This window comes from Primulina tabacum, chromosome 12 (genome assembly GCF_025594145.1).
Source record: "Primulina tabacum isolate GXHZ01 chromosome 12, ASM2559414v2, whole genome shotgun sequence".
In the NCBI taxonomy this organism is placed as follows: Eukaryota; Viridiplantae; Streptophyta; class Magnoliopsida; order Lamiales; family Gesneriaceae; genus Primulina; species Primulina tabacum.
This window is the reverse complement of record NC_134561.1, coordinates 1,138,589-1,162,816: the sequence shown is the minus strand read 5'-3', so window position 1 is coordinate 1,162,816 and position 24,228 is coordinate 1,138,589. Positions and strand designations below refer to the sequence as shown.

General features: G+C 36.1%; 1 pseudogene; it reads left to right on the top strand.

Moving 5' to 3' along the window:
• The first annotated feature begins 3,051 nt into the window (after nt 1-3,051).
• LOC142520020 (uncharacterized) overlaps nt 3,052-24,228 on the top strand; it is a 45,291-nt pseudogene continuing 24,114 nt past the window's right edge.

The following is a 24,228-nucleotide window of genomic DNA, read 5'->3' as shown; positions in this document are numbered from 1 at the left end:
TTTATTTGTTCCTTGTACTTTATTTTGGAAAGGAATATGTCTCTTGTGAGAAAATATCACGAATTTTTATCTGTGAGACGGGTCAACTCTATTGTTATTCACAATAAAAAGTAATACTCTTAGAATAAATGATCAAAATAAGATATTCGTCTCACAAAATACGATCCGTAAGATCTTCTCACACAAGTTTTTGTCTTTTGAAAAGTTAATTAATAAACTTGTAAATGTCTGATGATTGATATAATTGGATTTCGAACTTGAGAATTTGTTGTATGTTTGTTACAAGTCATAAAGACTTTTTACTTATGATTTTTATCATATATATTTTAAAATAAAATAATGTAGCTTTTTCGGGATGATGATAATTTATTAATTTTTTTATTTTAAAAAATGGACAATTGTAGAGGATTCACGGTATTAAAGATAAAATTTGTTTGAGACGGTTTCACGGATCGTATTTTGTGAGACAGATATTTTATTTGGGTCATGCATGAAAAAATATTACTTTTTATGCTACAAGTATTACTTTTTATTGTGAATATTGGTAGAGTTGACCCGTCTCATAGATAAAAATTCGTAAAACCGTCTTATAAAGAGACCTACTCAATATTAAAATATTATTAATAATACAAAAGTGCAATAATTCAAATATTGAAGTCGACTTATGAAGGAACCCAAAGTCCACGAAATTGTTGATTACACCTTATGATCACTTATATATTAATTGAATTATTTGGTGAATGATATATAGATTTGGAATTCCACGTATATTCTTCATTTCTTTATTTTATTCTTTTGCACAAAATTTTTGTGAGATCGTCTCACAGTTTAATTTTATAATATGAACCGCCTAATCGACTTGACTCATTAAAAGCATTATTTTTTATGACAAAATATTAATTTTTACTGTTCACATATGGATCGTATTGACCTGTCTCATGCATAAATATCCGTGAGAACATATATGAGAAGACCTACCCATTTTTATATATTTTTTTGTGTGGAAGTCACTACTTAATTTTATTATGCACAAGTTAATCCAAATTTGAATAAGGAAAAAATTAAAAAAAATCAAAATAGTCGACAATCACGCATTACCTATTTACCAAAAAATAAGAAAAGGAGAAAGGGATATTCCACTCAATCGGCAAACAATCTAATGCACACGTTAATTCAATTTACCAAAAAAAAAAATGGATATTAGCCAACTAAACTTATAAATTGTTTTATAGTTTATAAGTTCTTCAAATTTGTTTGGCATTAATTTGGTCAAACAACTGTCAAAATAAGCTGTTTTATTAGTCGAATCAAATAGAAGATTAGTCTCATAAAATTGATTCATCAGACCGTTTAATAATAGTTTTTTGTGCAGATGCAAATAATAATAAGATTTAATAACATTCATATAATTATGTTGATTATACGAAAAAAGATGGAAACATGGAAGAAAATTATCATTCAATCTCTCAAGTCCGTTCATGAATCGATACCGTTCGGCAAATAACATAAGATAATTAACTGATGAGAATGTGTAATATGAGTGATAAAAATGGCTGGATAGGGATAATATAGTATGATTAATAATATATGATGTTGGTTATGTAGTCGAGCTCAAACTCGAAGTCAATTCTATGTCTTACGAGCTTCAAAACGAGCCGAGGCTTGTTAAACATTATAAACGAGCTATTAATTAACAAAATTCGAGATCAGCTTGATTAACACGATAAACGAGCTTTTAACGAACTGAGCTCGAGTTTTTCCTTAGCTTAGTAATTTCAAGAAATCGAGCTCGAGTATCAAACAATCTTAAATGAACCAAGCTCAATTATGATATTATTGTTTGGCTGAGTTTGGATAGTTTACATCCTATGTAGATAAGTTGAGTATGTGTTCGGAGTATACTCTCTTCTATGGATCTGACAGCCTAAATAAAAGGTTTAAAAATTCAATTATAGCTTAATAATTGAAACAGATATCCTGAATAATAAGTTTGCAGAAGTCGTCTCTAGCTTAATAATTGAATCTATAAAAAAAATAGTAGAGTTTTTTGTTGTGTGCTATAAATTTTTATTTGGGGCAAAAATAAATGATTATTAAAATAATTAAAATACAGGTATAATATATAGTATTTACATACAAAAAAGTAATAACAATATACAATATTTGAGACATTGTTTCTCAAGATAGAATGAATTATCACTTGCACTATTTCCACAACATTGGTTTTAGAAATAATTATCAATTTTTTGTTATGATTATTGTTTATAGTGACGGATGACACATAAAAATCCAAGGAGTAAAAAATAAAATAAAAATATTATTAAGTTTTTCGATTTATTCATATGAATAAACAGTAATTTTAAATAAGCTTTACACCAATTAAAAAATCACAATTAATCAAAAAAAATTTACCCAAGAAAATCATAAATTACATGTTGCATTCAACACAACAAAAAATAATGAAAATAGCATATATATATAGCTATCTTTTTCTATATATTTACAACGAGAGAGTGGATATTTATCTATCTAAATCTAACTTAACTAACAATATATAGTATTGATATACTACACATTCACCGTACATACTTATGTAAGGACTGGATGAAGTGACACTCATCTATTGGATGCACAATTTCTCTATATTTCATCACATCCAATAGATGAACTACTTACATAAATGTGCACGATGAATGTGTAACATATCAAAACTGTAGCTTAACTAATCATATAATGCAGCCGTTTGAGATTTTAGCGGTCTCGATATATTTCACTTGTAATGTACCTTTGACATGGAGTATATACTTTAAAAGAAAACATGAAATGATGAAAACCTTTTCAAATTTTACAAGTAACAAAATTGAAGCCTCAATTTTTGTCAACTACTTGACAAAAGGAAAGTAGTATTAGGAATAAAAATTACTTTAATATGTTTTTCATTCTTTTTTGTTTGAATATATATTGAGATTTCACACTAAATAAAAGACTTCTGACCTTTGACAAAAAGCTAAAATCAATGATAACATATCAACCATGATTTAATGAAGAATGTCCTCAAATCACTAATATTCAACTCATATCAAACTCTCCAGCATTCTGAAATATTCGATGGAGAAACTCTCATTTCTCTTTGCATTTTCACTTATATCCATCGCGTTTGCCGAAACAAATCCGAACTCGACTACAGATGAAGAATCGCTTCTCGCATTCAAATCAAGAATCACCTCGGACCCTTTCAATATATTGGCAAGAAATTGGTCCACTGGTAACAAGGCTCCATTTTGTTTCTGGATTGGTGTTTCATGTGGTGCCTACAACAGGATCACAAAGCTGGACCTCCATGGTTGGAATCTTGAAGGCACCATTGCCCCACATCTTGGAAACTTGACGTTCTTGAGATCTTTGGACCTCAGTTTTAACAGCTTCACAGGTCAAATACCCGAAGAATTATCGGGCTTGCGTGGATTGAAAGTGTTGAACTTAGGAGCCAACAACTTGACAGGCATTGTTCCTTTGTTTCTTGGTATCCTCGTAGAACTTGAGCAAATCAGGATGGATAAAAACAAATTTATCGGTGTCTTCCCTCGTTTGTCCAACCTTTCCAAATTGGAGATGTTTGATATGTCCTATAATTCCCTACAAGGAACTCTTCCAGAAGAAATAGGCAATCTTTCTAGTCTACAATTATTGTTCACCGGGTTCAACCAGTTGACAGGAACAATTCCATACGGGATATCCAAACTTTCATCCCTCCGACAGATCGATCTCACCAATAACAGCCTTTCTGGCACGATCCCGGTGAACTTTTGTGACAATCTGCCTGAACTCAGTGCACTAGCCTTATCTTCCAACATACTTTCTGGGACGATCCCTTCAAACATATACAAGTGTAAATCCCTCGAGCTTTTGTCCTTGTAATATAATGAATTCAATGGAAGCATCCCAAAGGAGATTGGATTGTTGACATTGCTCCAGGAGTTATACCTAGGCCTCAACAATCTTGAAGGTGAACGATTGGACTTGTATATCTAATGATTTTACAAATCCTAGTCTCGAGCTCATGAAAACAAATATGAAAATGGTAAACAAATATAAGATATGATTCTTGTTTTCGGCTACCTTGTAGGAGGTATTCCGTTCGAGATAGGCAATCTCTCACGGATAAACACGCTCAGTGCGGCGAATAACTCGATATCGGGAGAAATTCCACCTGTTATCTTCAACTTGTCTTCTCTGATACAGCTTGATCTTTCTTCCAACAACCTGTCAGGAAGTGTCCCTTGGGATGTTCGTCTCCCCAATCTTGAGCAGCTGATTCTTCAGTCCAATCACCTGACGGGACAAATCTTTCCCAACTTACTTGATTGTAGAAAGCTTTTGTTACTAAGTCTGTGGGATAATGGATTCATAGGCACTATACCAAAACAAGTGGGGAACTTGACTCAACTCAAGTTCTTGCTTTTAGAACAGAACAAGATGACAGGTTTAGTGCTTCATACATTATTTATTCTTGTTAATGAATGTTTCCATATATTAACTTATATGTTATATAAAGTTGCCTTTTTCAATCTGCTTCTATGTATGTTGATTCGATGCCTAACTCTAGTACTTATGGTATTCTTGCAACAGGTGAGGTACCCTCGGAACTCGGAAATCTAAAACTTGAGGTGCTTCACTTACATGAAAATGGCTTTTCTGGGTCCATTCCTGCATCCATTTTCAACATCTCAACGCTAACAGGACTTGAACTTTCTTTCAATAACTTCAGAGGTCAACTTTCTAGAAGTTTGGGCACTTCACTTCCTAATTTAGAATATATTCTTCTAAGTAGCAACAACCTTACTGGAAGGATCCCGAATTCTCTGAACAACGCTTCTCAGCTTGCTATGATAAGCCTTGTCAACAACTCACTTGCTGGTACGGTACCAAATCTTGGCAATTTAAGGCTTCTTGAGTGGGTTTTACTGGGAGAAAATAATCTAACCGGTGAATATCCCAATCAAGAATTGAGATTTATATCCTCATTGGCCAATAGTCCGTATTTGGAGAGAATGGACTTATCACTTAATCAGCTGAACGGTATCCTGCCACCTTCACTTGGGAATTTATCCAAATCCCTTTTGTATTTCAGTGCATTTGGATGCCACATTAAGGGGTCTATTCCTCCGACAATCGGTAATTTGACTGGCCTCATATCTATATCTTTAGATAGCAATGACTTAACAGGATTGATACCAAAAACTGTAGGGAAACTAACACAAGTTGAACATTTATATCTTGAGTACAACAGACTACAAGGGCACATCCCTACAGAACTTTGCCAAATGACCAAACTGGGGGATTTGTACTTGACTGATAACATGCTCAATGGCACGATACCGGCATGCTTTAAGGGTTTAAAATCCCTCAGCAGATTATTCTTAGACTCTAATGGATTGACTTCTGAGGTGCCAAACTTGTGGAATATAACAGATCTATTGGAACTAAACTTGTTTACTAACTTCTTAAGTGGAAACATATCGCCAGAGATTTGGAACTTGAAATCGTTGTGGAATCTCGACTTGTCCTGGAATCAATTTTCGGGTGAAATCCCAAGCTCTATTAGTGGTATGCAGCCATTAGAGAACCTATCTTTTGCCCACAATAACCTTCAAGGCTTTATTCCTCAATCAATTGGAGAATTCCGAGGTTTGGTATCTTTGGATCTTTCTAACAATAATCTCTCCGGAGTTATTCCAAAGTCTTTAGAGACACTTAGTTTTCTACAATATCTTGATCTATCTCCCACAACAGGCTAGAAGGAGAAATCCCATCTGGAGGACCTTTCTCAAACTTTACAGCTCAATCGTTTATAATGAACTATGCACTTTGTGGTGATGTTCGGTTCCAAGTTCCTCCTTGTGGCATCAAAGGTGTTCATAAGCCGAGCTCGAAACACATTTCCTATATTAAACACATATTAGCTCCTACTTTATCAGCTATGGTAGTTGTGGCCTTATTGATCTGGTTTCTAAGTAGGCATATGACTAACAGAAAACAACATCAAGATGAGATATCACCACTTCTTTCTTGGAGAAGGATTTCTTACAAAGAACTTCTACAAGCTACAAAAGACTTTGCTGAAGTCAACATTATCGGAAGAGGGAGCTTTGGTTCAGTATACAAAGGAACACTATCTGATGGCTCAAACATCGCGGTGAAGGTTTTCAATGTGCAATTAGAGAGAGCGATCAAAAGCTTTGCTGTCGAATGTGAAGTATTGAGCACCATTCGACATAGAAACTTAGTTCAGGTTATAAGTTGTTGCAGCAACATAGATTTCAAAGCATTGGTTTTGGAGTATATGCCTAATGGGAGCCTAGAGGAATGGCTATATTCCTCTAACAATTCGTTGGATTTGCTTCAAAGATTGAATATAGCCATCGATGTTGCAGTAGCTCTCGAATATCTTCATCATGGGAATCAATCACCAATCATTCATTGCGATTTTAAGCCTAGTAACATCCTGATTCAGGAAGATATGACAGCACATGTTGGTGATTTTGGAATCTCCGAACTCTTTGGACAAGCGGAGGCTCTTCGTCAGACTATCACATTGGCAACCATCGGTTACATGGCACCAGGTGATCTCAACTTTTTTCTTTCATTCAACACTACAATTCTCTTTTAATTCGGAAATTTAAACTTCCGACTAATGAGCCTTTTATTTCGAATTCTTGGTAATAGAGTATGGATCAGAAGCGATAATATCAACATACTCTGATGTTTACAGCTATGGTATAACATTGTTGGAGTTGTTTACAAACAAGAAGCCGACTGAAGACATGTTTACTGAAGAAATGAGCTTAAAGGATTGGGTGCTTAAAGCATTACAAGAGAACATAGTAACTGAAATTGTTACCTCTGGTTTACTCGACCAAGAAGACCAACATTTCTCTGCAAAGAAGCAATGCGTCTTATCTATTTTTGACTTGGCAATGAAATGTTTAGCCATTTCACCCGAGAATAGAATCAACATGACAGAAACAGTGGTTATACTCAAAAAGACTAAATCCTCATTTCTAAGAAGCACAGCGTAGAAAATAGTTGTTCCTAGCAAGCACGTTTGAGTATATTGATGATTTCAATACACACATCATAAATTATTATGAATTTTTTCATGCTTTAATGTTCTGACCTTTTTAAAATGTCTAAAATTATTGCCACATACGTTCTCAGATTTCTTAAGAAAATTGTAATATATAGTTTTACAAATATGAGTTTATTGTTAAAGAAACATTTGAGTAAGCTAAGAACTATTTATTTATTTTCATTTTTTCGAGTTGAGTAAGCTAAGAATTATTAGACAAGTTCACTAAAAAAACTCCACACAAATTAAAATAATAAGTTTTATTGGACTTTTGCACCCATACACATTTAATCACCTCACCTACGCTTCAACTATCGCCAAAAGTGAATTTTAAATGGGGAAAATTGCATATATTAACTCTATGAAATCTCGTGTTTGTTTATAACCTCTGTGAAATGTTTCTGAGCTAATAACCCTTATGATTCAAGATCTGTTGCACACATATGCTTTCCCTATGTTTTGTACTCTACTAGTTAGCGTTGGGAATATCCATGTTCTTTACTCGATAAAATTATTAGAGTAGGTGTCCAGCAAGTCACCTTGTGATTTGAAACCTTGTGACTAAACTTTATTGACTCTTATGTAAAATAATCTTTATTTTAATTATATTTTACAGTTTTATCCAATTACGACATTTATTTTATCTATACACATGCAAGATGCATAGATAAAGTTCTTGAATATGTTACATTATATTCTAAATTCGTATGACATTTAAGAAGTGTAATGTATATTCAATTATGACATTTAGGAAGTGTACTATATATTTTAAATTCGTTGCTAGTCGATTCAGCCGCCTAAAATAAGGATAAAGACGCTCGAGCTCGAGACCGACATCAATGATGTAAACGCTTCGTTTAATTGGTAAGGGCCAGAAGATGCCCCTTCATACAGATGGATGCTCATTGAATGAGGCACTGAACAACCTTCCCTTGAACTTTTCAAGTGATTATCACTTATTTAGTTGATTAATATGTGGTTATGTATGTCATCATTTTGTTTTTCGTCCGAGACAACATGAAGTCTCTACGTACCAGCACTGCACTTGGATTCGTTTACCGACTTCATGAGGGTCATCAGTAGGGAAGTTGGGTGTAGTTTGACGTAGGTAGAAGCCGATGAATGTGAAACCCCGATTTTTCCCGGAGATAAGAATCCTGATGATAAGCCTAATTTTGGGATAAATAAATATAGATATAAGATTTGATATGATATTTATACTAGATAAAGATATAAGATTTGATATAATATGGATACCAGATAGAGATCTAAGATTTGAGATGATATTGTGAAACGTCCTGCCTTTTTTATTGCTTTAAAAGTACTAGAAATTTTTTTTTTTTATCCTCACTTAGCATCGGTCGAACCATAAAATATTTTGACATCATTTTAAAAATAACCATCAAACTGCTATTTAAAAATCCAAAGGAAAATATTTTAAAGCATAAAATCGTCAAACATTTTACTAAACCTAAAAAGCAATAATTTGAAAAGTAAAGCCCATACTAAACCTCTCAAAAGCATAAATAAATAATCTTAAAAATCTTTAATCATAAAGCATGAGTCAAAAGTCATAATGCGGAAAAAGTAGAAGCGCTGGTCCTCGGGTTGTGTGCGCCTTCAGTCCAGTCAAATCAACCATCAAGACCTCCATTAACATATTATCATAATCACCTGCATCATACACACCTAGTGAGTCTAAAGACTCAACACGTCATATTCTTGATAACGAGTAATACGTAATACAGTCAACATATAACGGTGAAAAATATTTGTACTTAAAATATCGTTTTCATGAAGATGCATAAACATAAACATTTTCATAAATATTTTCATGATGCATAAAACTTTAAACATAAACATTTTCATAAAATACTTTTTCATGACATGCAATCATAAACCTTAACCTTTTCCCTTTTTCCTCAACATGACATGACATAAAACATTTTTCATGATCATAAACATTTTTCCTTTTCCTTTTCCTTTTCTTTTTTTCCTTTTGTTGAATTCAGATCGTTAATTGTGACTTTCCTGATCATGCTCATGAGGGTCGATGGATCCATCTACATAAAACCACAGTACTGGGCGGCGAGGGACACCAGCAACACTCTCACCGGTCAACTGGGCCCTGGCCTATCATGATTCGAATAGAAATACGATCGTCGGGGCTCCCTCTGGGGCCTTTTCCCATAAATGGGCTCCCTCTGGGGCCTCTTCCCCTCACGATATTCCCATTCTTCCGTTACCACAAAACCGTTACCACATATCCGTTACCACATATCCGTTACCACATATTCGCAATGATGGAAACACGATCGTCGGGCTCCCACTGGGACCATAACCCTCACGACGTCGCCAACATTAACGAATTAGTCACAATTATTTCACATCCTTCAACATTTTTCATTCACATCACTTTAGAAAAATCATGAATATCATTACGTTTTTCATTTTTGAGACCAAGCATGCAACATGTATTTTAAATGTCTTCTTAAGTCATAAAAATCCCTTAGACATTTAAAAATCATAATTTAATCATGAACTTTTCATAAACATTTAAAATGACATATTAACCTCAAAACATTTACAATAACATTTTGACATATTAAGTCATAAACATATAAAGTTCCCTAAATATTTAAAAGATCATTTTAATATATAAAATTCCATAAACATTTAAAATATCATTTTAGCATAAAACAATTTCCATAAACATCCATAACTATAGAAATTAATCATATTAGCACATAAAACAGCAAATAAGGCACTGCCATGACGTTTACTAATTTCTAGGTGTATAATGACCGTTTTACCCCTAGACGTAAAATTCCTCGGTTTTGACATTTTCTTAATTCCATTGGTTCTAACATGTCCCAAATAATTATTTAAGCCTACATGAATTTTCTCATATTTTTATTTAGCTTAAAACGAGGACTTTTAAATAAATCTTTAAATGTGACGTATTAATGCATTTTAATCTCGAATTAAACCAAACCTTAATATAAAATTCCCAAATTAAAACTTAGGCTTCTAATAATTATTTAAGCTTAAACCCTAATTTTTCATAATTTTATTAAGCTTAAAACTAGGCGTTTCAATTAACCCGTTAATTAGCGTTTCGTGCGGCGATTAAATTCCGAATAAATCCAAAACTCAATATTTTGATCTTAAATTTTAAACATAACCTTTTTATGATTTATTCTACCCTTCCAAGTCATGAGCCACCCCCGTGGACCCATGGAATCAATTTTGGCTTAATTAGTCTCGTTTTTGACCCTTCGACGAACACACCGAGCCATCTCCTAATTTACTCGAGCCACGCCCGAGCCGCCTTGAGCCAAAACCTAGCCAACCCACCTAGGGACCCTACTGTGTAAGCCCAGCCCGAAAAACCAGCCTTGGCCCACCCAAAACCCTTCTGAAACTCGCCCCATATTTCTGCACGATTTGTGTGTGAGACTCCCATGACCCATATGACTCCTAACTAGCCTAGGACTTCTCCCAGCCCTCAACCACTTGCCCCCTCACGACCCTAACCTTCCCTGGACCACGCCCAGACCAACCTAGCCCCTGGACCCTGCACACGAAATTTCTAAATCAAGGACAGCAACCTGCGCGCACACAAGCTGCCCTCAAGGTGCATGCCTCTCTCACGTTTTCTGATGCTATGCCTCTAACCCTCGAGCCAACCCCTGAACCATCCCCTCAAGCACCCTCCTAGGACCCTAAGGACCTAACCTAGCCTAGCCCAGACCCTCTGGCCGAGCCCCCCTCTTCCCTGCACCAGCAGCAAAACCTGCGCTGCTTCCCTTGCCACTTACGGGTTGGAGTCCTAGCTTGCTAGGACTCCTTCCCAGCCTCTTGTCTCGAGTCCTAGCATGGCTAGGACTCTTTCCTTGACCCATAACAGACCCTAGCCTAGCCCTGGTCCCAACCAAAGCCAAGCCAAGCATCCAAGTCCATAACCCTCAAACCCCATGCTACCCGATGGCATCCAGCTTGTCCTTATTCACGTTTGCAGCCTATTGGGGTAAATTGGGACTCTCTAAAACATGTAAAATCAACCCTCAACCCTATCCTAATCATGGCAGCCCCTTTATATCATATTAAACATGATTTTGGATGAAAATACAAGCTTTAAAATTGACATATGCCACAAAAACGAAAATTGTTTCATGATGCACTTGTTTTTCATGCAAATTCAATTAAATAAAATACTATGGTGTGAATGATGAGTAAAAGGAGAATATGGCGTGCCTTTGCGTTTTTAACGCACGAATATCCGTTGACGAAGCGAAGAACGGCGACGAGAAACCTTGGGTGAATTTTCCTTCAATTTCAAAACTTCCCTTTTGCTTGTTTTGGTGTGTGCCGTGAGATAGGTGGAGTTGGGAGAGAATATTTTTCAGAAAATAAAAGTGGCCGATTGTTTTGTGTGCAAGGTTTAGGGTTTTAGGTGTTTTAATCTCAAATAAACTCTAATTAAGTTACTAACTAGGCTTTAGGCCTATCAAGCCACAATTAAGCCCATTAGTCTTTTAATTAGAATTAAATAAAATATATTAGTAAAGTTTTGGTAAAAAGTTTATGAATTAAATAGCCGGGTTGCCAAAAAGTTCGCATTTTAGTTGAAAAGCCAACACCGATAAAATTTACGTCCCGGTGTATAAAATCACCTCTAAACCCCCTATTTTCAAAAATATGAAAAACCATCAACTTTATTTTAAATAATTAAAAATAATTATTTAACAAAAACATTTTACATTTACAGCCCTCGGTCCCCATTCCTCGATCGTCACTTGAACATTCCTTAAAAATACCATTTTAATGCAACCATGTAGAAAAATATATTTTAAACATGTAAAAATGCACCACATAATTAATTAATGCAATTAAATTATTTAATTAAAATACAAGAGAATTTAATAATCGCATGCACATGGTTTGCGTGGACCTTAAAATTTTCGGGACGTTACATATTGATATATTTGGATAAGGATAATGATGGATAAGATATGATAATCATCCTAGATTTAAAGTTGATTCGAAGTTCAAACGCGAGGATAATACACGATCAGGATAGCAGTCAACCACTATAAATAAGAAAGCCATGCCATTTGAAATTCACACCTCCACATTTTCGAATTTTCTCTCTAGTTCTTCTTAGGAATTTTCGAGACTTTGCTCTCTTAGTGTGTCGAGTATCGAAGCTCTGCAGCAGTCTAGATCTAGGCTCAGTTTCGAATTCCTGCCATCACCGGTTCTCATTTTTTTCGAATTATTTAAGGTAAGTGGGTTCTTGTTATACTATAATTTGTGCCTTGTCCTTCGTAAGTGTGCTTTTGTTATACATATATTCTTCGTATGTGGGTTTTTTCTATACTATAATTTGCACATTTGTCTTTCATAAGTTCGCTTTTGTTATGTATATATATTCTTTCGTAAGTGAGTTTTTGTTTGCCACACTTGTTATTTGAAGTGTGATTGCGTTTAAAGAAATTATAATTTGTGTACGAATCTCCCTTCAGTTTTTTAAATTTCGTTCAAGCATAATTCCTTGATCATGATATATTTCTTCAAGATTTGTCAAATTATATGTCCAAAGCACTCTCAGGATTCGATTGGATATGGGAAAGGATTTCCGAACTATGACCCTTATATGGTGGGATGGTAACCGTTGTACGACCTCACTCCATAGAGGATTAATATATTGGACATGGTCTCACTTCTTAGAGGATTAACATATAGGAGACTGATATCAGGAAACCATGAAAATGAGATGACTTTCAGTGCTAAACAAGCATGTTATACGAGTATGATATGTGATGACATGTTGTGAATATGAATTATGAATATTCTTTATTATTCAAGTTATAATATGCTATGTAAAATTTGAATTCAGGTATATGTATATTTTGCTTCATGTCTTGAACGGTCCCCCGCTTGCTGAGTATTTCTTAAAATACTCGCCACTTACTTCCTCCCCACCCAGATAAGAATGTAGAACAAATGGATGAAGAGGAGCAAGAGCAATTTTGGGGATGGTAGAAGATCCCGAGTTATTCCAGAAGTTTTAAGGCTTAGTTTATGTTTATCGCTTCCGCACTGTTAAAATATTTTAATCAGTTTATTTTGGTATTTTAGTTGTAAAGACGATTCTTTTGTTGATTATGAGAAATAAACTGATTTTGGTATATACTGTACTGCGAGGCTTGTTGTTTGACGAATATGTGATTGTTGAGCAACACCGGTGTCGACTAACCCCGATCTCGGGGTGTGACATTTAAGTGGTATCAGAGCCGCCAGGTTCATAATCCGGGTGGGAAAAAAAAATTCGGTGGATTTTTTTTACTCGAGGCCGATGCTATCCCCTCCGAAACGGCCCAACGAGCGATTTTCACGACTTTGTCGTGAGGTAGGGGTCGAAATCGCCAAATTCATTCCTTTAGACCTCCAAAACCGCGTTTTTGCCATTTTAGGAAAGTTTCGTATATAATTTGAATACTAAAAATAGTATTTAATCCCATAACATATAACTCGCCCACACATAATCAAAACCAATCACATAGAAACAACTCATATCCTGGGGACATGCCCCGGTATATAGATACATATATATACTGGGAACAAAACATAAAACCTCAGCCCAAATTGTGACTCCTTCCAGAAGTATCCTCTCCGGGCTCCTGATATCCTGGAGTACTTGCTATTGTCCACACACAAAGACAACAACAGCCCCCCTTCGGGGTAAGCAAAGCTCCGTATGGAACAACCATCATATATACCACAAGTATCCAAACAATGATATATGATATGCAATGCATGTATGTCGTGGAGGTATCAGGTCAAATGCCCATCCACTGAGCACATGTCAGAATCAAACGAATCGCTATCAAATCAATGCTCGAGCTGGCACACCGACCTCAATCAGGGATACTTTTATGATAGCGTCGGCAAAGCACCATCAAATCCCAAATCTCAATCAATCGTCGGGGCCACAAATGTCTATGTTTTAAGGGTCATGTAATACCAAACATAGAATTGTGTTCACAAACCCCAGAATCCAATCAAATCATATCAGGGTATCCAAGGATCATAACTCAACGTGCATGTCATGTATCGATGTATGCATCAAACGATGTGTGAACAAAACATTTATTTTATACATCGATATTCAAATCACAATGTCATGTATGCCACATTAAAGCATCACATAAGGCATATAGACACATATTCTCAATCAAATCAATCAGACATATATCATATAATACAGATACCTGTCGTATGTTACCTTTCGTATGTTACCCGGTTGCAACATACCTCAATTCTTCGTTCCAGTTGATGTAGCTTGAAGATATCAGTATAATAATCTATCTACATCAATAACATATTCATTTCAATCAATAACATGATCCAAAATCAATAATATAAGTTCCAAATATCTTTTGAAACTTTGAAAATTCATATCAAATCGAAATCATAACATAATTCAATTTCGACTTCGAATATGAGTTTCTTGTCAGTTATTCTACCACATATAGGAATCTCGACTTCAAATACATGATATTCCAGCACTTTCATATTTAGAGCTGCTGAAACTAGAAGAAATTTACCTCAACAAGAAGCTCTCAACGCGAAGATTCCGAATCTATAATTTGTTTCGCGTTTGGACAACATTTCGAAATCGTTTCGGACGAAATAAATCGATTTTCCTCGAAGCTACGGTTGAAAAATGAAGAAGGAAATGAACAGAAATCTTAATCTTATCCTCACCGCTCTCGCGCTCGGGCGGTAGAATTCTCGCGCCCGAGCGCGAGAGGTTCTGCCCCCGAGTATCAATTGCACCGCGCTCGGGCGGTTAAAAAATACCGCTCGGGCGCGGAAAGTTCTGTCCGAGTAATAACATGTTCTACACTGGCGCTCAGGCGGTCATTTTCTACCGCTCGGGCGCCACACGTTCTGTCCAAAAATATTGATTTTGTATTGTATTAGCGTCCGGATTCTCCACTCGAGTTCTTACAACTTCAATTCTATTAATTAATCAATATCTAGTGCAATATTTCATTATCACACTTATTTTCTCATTTTCATTGTCATGATATACCTCATATACATAATCACATGATAATTTCATAAATTATCGATAATCAACATAAGATTTACGATAATACGATACACGGTCCTTACATTTCTCCCCCACTTAAAAGATTTCGTCCTCGAAATCTCAATTATCTCTATATACATAACATTGGCAAACATATATATGTTACCAGTTATAGTACATATCAAAACTAAAATCAGTAAACAGATTAGTATACATTGAATACAATGAAACATGTGGAATAGAATCGAATAAGTGTGGATATGATTTTCGCATGTTACTCTCCAATTCCCACGTTGACTCTTCCACACCATGTCGTGTCCATTGCACTCGAACTAAAGGGATCGATTTGTTACGCAATATCTTCTCCTTTCGATCCATAATGCAAACAGGTTGTTCAACATAGGAAAGAGAAGGATCAAGTTCAACCTCATCAGGTGCAAGTACATGTGAGGGATCTGGTTCATATTTCCTCAGCATAGAAACATGAAATACATCGTGAATGACAGATAAAGATGGTGGCAATGCCAGTCGATAAGCAAGATCCCCAACTCGAACAAGGATCTCGTATGGACCAACATATCGAGGTGATAACTTCCCTCGCATACAAAATCGAACAGTGCCTCTAAAGGGAGATATTTTCAAAAACACTTTATCACCTTTCTGGAATTCTAAGGGTCGTCTTCGTTTATTCGCATAACTCGTTTGACGATCCTGAGCAGCTTTCATTCGCTGTCGAATCAACTGAACCTTATCATTCATTTCTTGTATCATTTCAGGTCCAGTCAATTGTCTTTCACCAATTTCATCCCAGAATAACGGCGACCTACATCGTCTCCCATATAGAGCTTCAAACGGTGCCATACCAATACTCGTTTGAAAACTATTATTATAAAAAAATTCAACTAATGGTAAGGCATCTTGCCATCCCATTCGGAAATCCATCACAATCGCACGTAACATATCTTCCAATGTTTGAATCGTACGCTCAGTCTGGCCATCAGTTTGAGGATGATAGGCAGTACTCATACCCAAACGCGTACCCATAGCTTCCTGAAAACTACCCCAGAATTTAGAAGCAAACCTGGGATCACGATCAGATACAATGGAGACTGGCACACCATGCAGTCTCACAATATTCTCGATGTATAAACGGGTCATTCTCTTATAAGGATAAGTCCGCTCATACGGAATGAAATGTGCAGATTTCGAAAGCCGATCAATAATAACCCAAATAGCATCACAGCTCTTGGGCGAACGAGGTAAATGGGTCACAAAATCCATAGCAATATGTTCCCAATTCCATTTCAGGATTTCGAGACTATGGAGCAATCTTCCAGGTTTCATTCTCTCGGCTTTCACTTGCTGGCAGACAAGACATTTAGAAATAAACTCAGCAATGTCCTTCTTCATACGTTTCCACCAGAATTGAGGTCTCAATGTCAAATACATCTTTCGACCTCCAGGGTGGATACTATATTTGCTACAATGTGCTTCTCGAAGAAGGGCAGATTTCAAACTCAGAATTATCAGGAACTTCCAGCCGACCATTAAGTCGTAAAAAACCAACAGAAGAAATCTGAAATCCAGACTGATGTCCTGCAGATACAAGTTCTTTTGACTTTTGGATCTGAGCATCGCTTCGTTGGGCCTTTCGTATTTTTGATATTAAGTTCGGCTCAATTTGCAATGCTGAGACAGTGACAGAATTCCAATTCGAGTGAAAAGTCCAGCCAGAAGTACATATATCCTCGTGTACTTTGGCGACACAAACAGATGCTAACACAGAATCATGAACTTTCCGACTAAGGGCATCCGCAGTAACATTCACCGATCCAGGGTGATATTGAATCTCACAATCAAAATCCTTCAGGAGATCCATCCACCTGCGTTGCCTCATATTCAAATCAGATTGAGAAAAAAGATATTTCAGACTCTTATGGTCCGAATAGATAACAAACTTTTCTCCGTACAAATAATGGCGCCAAATCTTCAGTGCAAACACAATGGCGGCCAATTCAAGATCATGAACAGGATAACGTGTTTCATGAGATTTCAATTGACGAGACGGATAAGCAACCACTTTGCCATGTTGCATCAGCACACAGCCCAAACCTTTACCAGACGCATCTGTACACACTACAAATCCTCCGGTACCTGAGGGAATAGTTAGCACAGGTGCTTTGGTCAATCTCGTCTTCAATTTAAGAAAACTAGCTACACATTCATCTGACCAAATGAATCGCTGATTCTTCTGTGTCAGTTGAGTAATATGTTTAGTTATTTTCGAAAATCCTTCAATAAAACGACGATAATATCCAGCTAAACCCATGAAGCTACGGATCTCAGGAACATTCGTAGGTCTCGGCCAATTTAGTACAACTTCGACCTTCGCAGGATCAACAGATATGCCATGTCTCGAAATGACGTGGCCCAAAAATACTACTTTGTCCATCCAGAATTCACATTTGGACAATTTAGCATATAAATGACTAGTACGAAGAGTTTGAAGTACCAGTCTCAAATGTTCAACATGCTCCTTCTTTGATTTCGAATAGACAAGAGTATCATCAATAAACACAATAATGAATCGGTCAAGAAAATCTCAAAAGACACGATTCATTAGATCTATAAAAACAGCAGGAGAATTGGTGAGACCGAAAGGCATAACCAAGAACTCATAGTGGCCATACCTCGTACGAAAAGCAGTCTTAGGCACATCTTCATCTCGAACTCGTACTTGATGATAACCAGATCGAAGATCAATCTTCGAGTATACAGAAGTACCTTGAAGCTGATCAAATAAGTCATCAATACGAGGAAGTGGGTACTTGTTTTTCACAGTAGCCCGATTCAATTGCCTATAATCGATACACATTCGCATAGTACCATCTTTCTTCCGAACAAATAAAACTGGAGCTCCACAAGGTGATACACTCGGCCGAATATATCCCTTATCGAGAAGGTCCTGTAATTGTTCTTTCATTTCCTTCAATTCCAATGGTGCCATGCGATAAGGAGCTTTAGAAATAGGCGCAGTTCCCGGTATAAGATCAATACTAAACTAAACTTCTCGATGAGGAGGAAAATCAGGAATCTCATCGGGAAATACATCCGGAAATTCTTTCGCAACTGGAATATCAGATAAAGAAGGTTCCTTCTTAGAGACATCAATAGCGTAGATAAGATAACCCTCATCTCCGCTAGTCAAAAGTCGAGACATTTCCAGGGAAAATACCAATGGAATTTTGGCTTGGGAACCGTTGCCATAAAAATTCCACTTGGGTCCATCAATCGGTCGAAATCGAACCACTCCATGAAAACAGTCAACAGTAGCTCGATTTGTCGTCAAGATATTCATGCCAACAATACAATCAAAGTCATGCATTGGAAGGACAATCAAATTCAGAAATATCACATTATCCTCATATATCAATACACAATTATGCACAACTTGTTCAGACAAAATAATCATTTCTGCTGGCATGGCTATCGATAATGTATCATACAACTGGGTACACTCAATACCATGAGATGCAACAAATGCATGAGATATGAATGAATGAGATGCTCCTGTATCAAATAAAACACGTGCAGGATAATCGCAAAGCATGCAAATACCTGCAATCGCACCACCAGGAGCTTCTTTCGCCTGATCCTCAGTCATAGCATACACTCTAACTTGAGGAGGGACTTGAGCAGTCTGACCACCCGGTCCTCGATATCGAGGAACACTCGACTGCTGAAAAGAGGGAACAGGAACAACATGCCTCATCATACTGGGGCCACCTCTAAATCCTGGCTGGGATTGAGAAGAAGTTGTACCGCTGTTCGGACATACTCGAGAAAATGGCCTTCCTGCCCACATTGATAACAAGTACCAAACATACCTCGACACTACTCGATAGTATGTTTGCCCCAACAATGGTTACCGTAATTAGAAATCACAGGACTCCCTCGCTGGGATCCACTAGAACTCGAAGAAGACGAAGAAACAGAACCAGTCTTCTTGAACTTCTTACCTCTCGGACGCAAAGTAGGCTGCTGAGCTGACACTGGAGGTAGAGGAGCGTACTGTGGACCTCCTCGCCTTAGTCCAGCCTCGGCTGCCTTAGCTTGTTCAACTGCCTCTGCGTAGCTCGTAGGCAAACCAGAAATGAAAAGTATAGATAGCAGGATGCAATCCATTCACAAACCTGTTATATTTTGCTTTTGCATTCGCAGCTACGTGAGGTGCATACTTCAACAGAGTAGAAAACTTCGAAGCATACTCTGCAACAGTCATCATTCCCTGCTGCAGACTATTGAATTCATTCTCTTGAGCAGTATAATAAGAGGGAGGGGAATACTGCTCCAAAAATTGGGCCTTGAATATATCCCATGTGACTTCAATCCCGGCTTCTTTCAGTCCAATCTCAGCGGCTTCCCACCAAGATTTTGCTCGGTCTTTCAATTGATACAAAGCAAGTTTCAGTCTCTGAGCCTTGGAATATTCAACAATATTAAACAGATGCTCAATATCCTTCAACCAGGCCTCTGCTCTTTCAGCACTCTCAGTTCCAAAGAACCTTGGTGGTTTCAGATCCTGGAATCGAGCCATCACTACATCCATGGACAATCCTTCAAATTGTCTAACTATCCTCTCAGTACTGCTACTCGCAGTTTCATTTGTGGGATCCATCTACAAATCAGAGGATGGATATCACAAATCAATATCAATTTCACATCATCATCATCTCATATAATCAATCTCATCAATAACTTACTCAAACTAAATCAAGTAGAAGCAAGTAATACAAAACACATACGCACAATTCATTTGTGCCTATTCACGTGTACACAAGACTCAATCAAGCATTCCCAGCTAAGCTCTGATACCATACTATGTGGGGCCCTTAGCTCTTAATCGTTATTACAACACAATCTGATTATGGTTAATTAATTACAGCGGAAAATGAGTTTAAAATTTCTTTACCATGAGCCCAAAACATCTCTTCTATAATTTGAATACTAAAAATAGTATTTAATCCCATAACATATAACCCGCTCACACATAATCAAAACCAATCACATACAAACAACTCATATCCTAAGGACATGCCCCGGTATATAGATACATATATATACTGGGAACAAAACATAAAACCTCAGTCCAAACTGTGACTCCTTCCAGAAGTACCCTCTCCAGCCTCCTGATATCCTGGAGTACCTGCCATTGTCCACACACAAAGACAATAACAGCCCCCCTTGGGGGTGAGCAAAGCTCCGTATGGAACAACCATCATATATACCACAAGTATCTAAACAATGATATATGATATGCAATGCATGTATGTCGTGGAGGTATCATGTCAAATGCCCATCCACTAAGCACATGTCAGAATCAAACGAATCGCTATCAAATCAATGCTCGAGCTGGCACACCGACCTCAATTAGGGATACTCTTATGATAGCGTCGGCAAAGCGCCATCAAATCTCAAATCTCAAACAATCGTCGAGGCCACAAATGTCTATGTTTTAAGGCTCATGTAATACCAAACATAGCATTGTGTTCACAAACCCCAGAATCCAATCAAATCATATCAGGGTATCCAAGGATCATAGCTCAACGTGCATGTCATGTATCGATGTATGCATCAAACGATGTGTGTTAACAAAACATTTATTTTATACATCGATATTCAAATCACAATGTCATGTATGCCACATTAAATCATCACATAAGGCATATAGACACATATTCTCAATCAAATCAATCAGACATATATCATATAATACAGATACCTGTCGTATGTTACCTTTCGTATGTTACCCGGTTGCAACATACCTCAATTCTTCGTTCCAATTGATGTAGCTTGAAGATATCAGTATAATAATCTATCTACATCAATAACATATTCATTTCAATCAATAACATGATCCAAAATCAATAATATAAGTTCCAAATATCTTTTGAAACTTTGAAAATTCATATCAAATCGAAATCATAACATAATTCAATTTCGACTTCGAATATGAGTTTCTTGTCAGTTATTCTACCACATATAGGAATCTCGACTTCAAATACATGATATTCCAGCACTTTCATATTTAGAGCTGCTGAAACTAGAAGAAATTTACCTCAACAAGAAGCTCTCAACGCGAAGATTCCGAATCTATAATTTGTTTCGCGTTTGGACAACATTTCGAAATCGATTCGGACGAAAGGAAATCGATTTTCCTCGAAGCTACGGTTGAAAAATGAAGAAGGAAATGAACAGAAATCTTAATCTTATCCTCACCGCTCTCGCGCTCGGGTGGTAGAATTCTCGCGCCCGAGCGCGAGAGGTTCTGCCCCCGAGTATCAATTGCACCGCGCTCGGGCGGTTAAAAACTGCAGCTCGGGCAGCGGAAAAGTTCTGTCCGAGTAATAACATGTTCTACACTGGCGCTCAGGCGGTCATTTTCTACCGCTCGGGCGCCACACGTTCTGTCCAAAAATATTGATTTTGTATTGTATTAGCGTCCGGCTTCTCCACTCAAGTTCTTACAACTTCAATTCTATTAATTAATCAATATCTAGTGCAATATTTCATTATCACACTTATTTTCTCATTTTCATTGTCATGATATACCTCATATACATAATCACATGACAATTTCATAAATTATCGATAATAAACATAGGATTTACGATAATACGGTACACGGTCCTTACAAAACTCCTCTCGACATATGTTTTAAATCCATATGTTTTTATCTAAACTTTCCATTTTTGGAAAATTTCTCTAAAAATCTCATTCGTTTCTTGTAGTGCTTATCGGATTTTTATGGAATTGGATTAAAGAAACAATTAGTATTGACCTATATTGTTGGGATTATACCTATCTGAGATAAGTTGACTTAAGCTTCTAACTTAAGATGAAATATTGGATTTGGGAACAATAAATTATTTATGGAAAAAAACTAGTGTGTGAAAATCTGAGATAAGAGTTATAATAAATTTTGAATATTCCAATATAGAAGTTGATTTTTGGCAATAGTTAAATGTGTGAACATTAATTTGGGTTCTTAAGAATGCAAAGCGTTAACTTTAAATATGTATCATTTTGGGTTATCTTGTTTAAATGAGTGTGGAAAGCAATATCTTCAGGTTTATAAATTTATATTATTTTTGGATAACTAGTAGATTATGATCTTATGTGAATAAAATAAGTTATGAAATATTGTTGGATATTGAGGAAAATATAGCATAATAAGTTTGACTTTTAGGAATTTTATATTACTACAAGCATTTGGATAGGAAACAATAATAATTGGGAATCAGTGTCTACATTACTAGTCGACATTAAATTTAAGACGTGATTTTTGGGATTTATATTGGATTAAATAAGAGACTAGTCTTGATATTAAATGTTCAATGGGAAATTTGATATTGATTTTTTCGGATTTCAATTAGAGTTACATTATTGGGCTACATTTGGATTCAAAAGGTTTTTATTAGGGTTTTTCTCTCTCATAAGAGAAATAGTTTATCAAATTAAGATAATAAGATATGTAAATATTGAGTTACAATAAGTTGTTGTAGATTCATCGATTGTTGTCATTGGATGCAGTAATAGAATTAATAATAAGAAAATTGGTGGTATAAGTATAATTCAAAGTATGAGTAACTCAACACTTTAGTTATTAAGATGTTTGACAAGAATCACTGATATATGATTTAGGAATTTTAGATGATTTTCTATTCATACTGAAAGAGAAGTCACTTGGGAACTAGAATAGAAAATGCATGAGCAATACTTGTACCTCTTGTTAGACAAAGCCAATCCAAGTTTCGAGGACGAAACTTTTCATAAGGTGGGAGGGCTGTGAAACTCCGATTTTTCCCGGAGATAAGAATTCTGATGATAAGCCTAATTTTGGGATAAATAAGTAAAGATCTAAGATTTGATATGATATTTATACTAGATAAAGATCTAAGATTTGATATAATATAGATACCAATAGAGATCTAAGATTTGAGATTATAATAATATATTTGGATAAAAATAATGATGGATAAGATATGATAATTATCCTAGATTTAAATTTGATTCGAAGTTCAAACGCGAGGATAATACACGATCAGGATAGCTGCCAACCCCTATAAATAAGAGAGCCATGCCATTTGAAATTCACACCTCCACATTTTCGAATTTTCTCTCTTGTTTTCCTTAGGAATTTTCGAGACTTTGCTCTCTTAGTGTGTCGAGTATCGAAACTCTGCAGCAGTCTAGATCAAGGCTCAGTTTCGAAATCCTACCATCATCAGTTCTCATTTTTTTCGAATTATTCAAGGTAAGTGGGTTCTTGTTATACTATAATTTGTGCACTTGTCCTTCGTAAGTGTGCTCTTGTTATACATATATTCTTCGTAAGTGAGTTTTTGCTATACTATAATTTGCACACTTGTCCTTCGTAAGTGCGCTTTTGTTATGTATATATATTCTTTCGTAAGTAAGTTTTTGTTTGCCACACTTGTTCTTTGAAGTGTGCTTGCGTTTAAAGAAATTATAATTTGTGTACGAATCTCCCTTCAGTTTTTGAAAGTTCGTTCGAGCATAATTCTTTGATCATGATATATTTTCTTCAAAATTTGTCAAATTATATGTCCAAAGCAGTGTCTGGCGATTGTATATGAGAAAGGATTTCCGAACTATGACCCTTATACGGTGGGATGGTAACCGTTGTACGGCCTCACTCCATAGAGGATTAACATATTGGACATGTCATCACTCCTTAAAGGATTAACATATAGGAGACTGATATCAGGAAACCATGAAAATGAAATGACTTTCAGTGCTAAACAAGTATGTTATACGAGTATGATATGTGATGACATGTTGTGATTATGAAGTATGAATATTCGTTATTATTCAAGTTATAATATGTTATGTAAAATTTGAATTCAAGTATCTGTATATTTTGCTTCATGTCTTGAACGGTCACCCGCTTGCTGAGTATTTCTTAAAATAC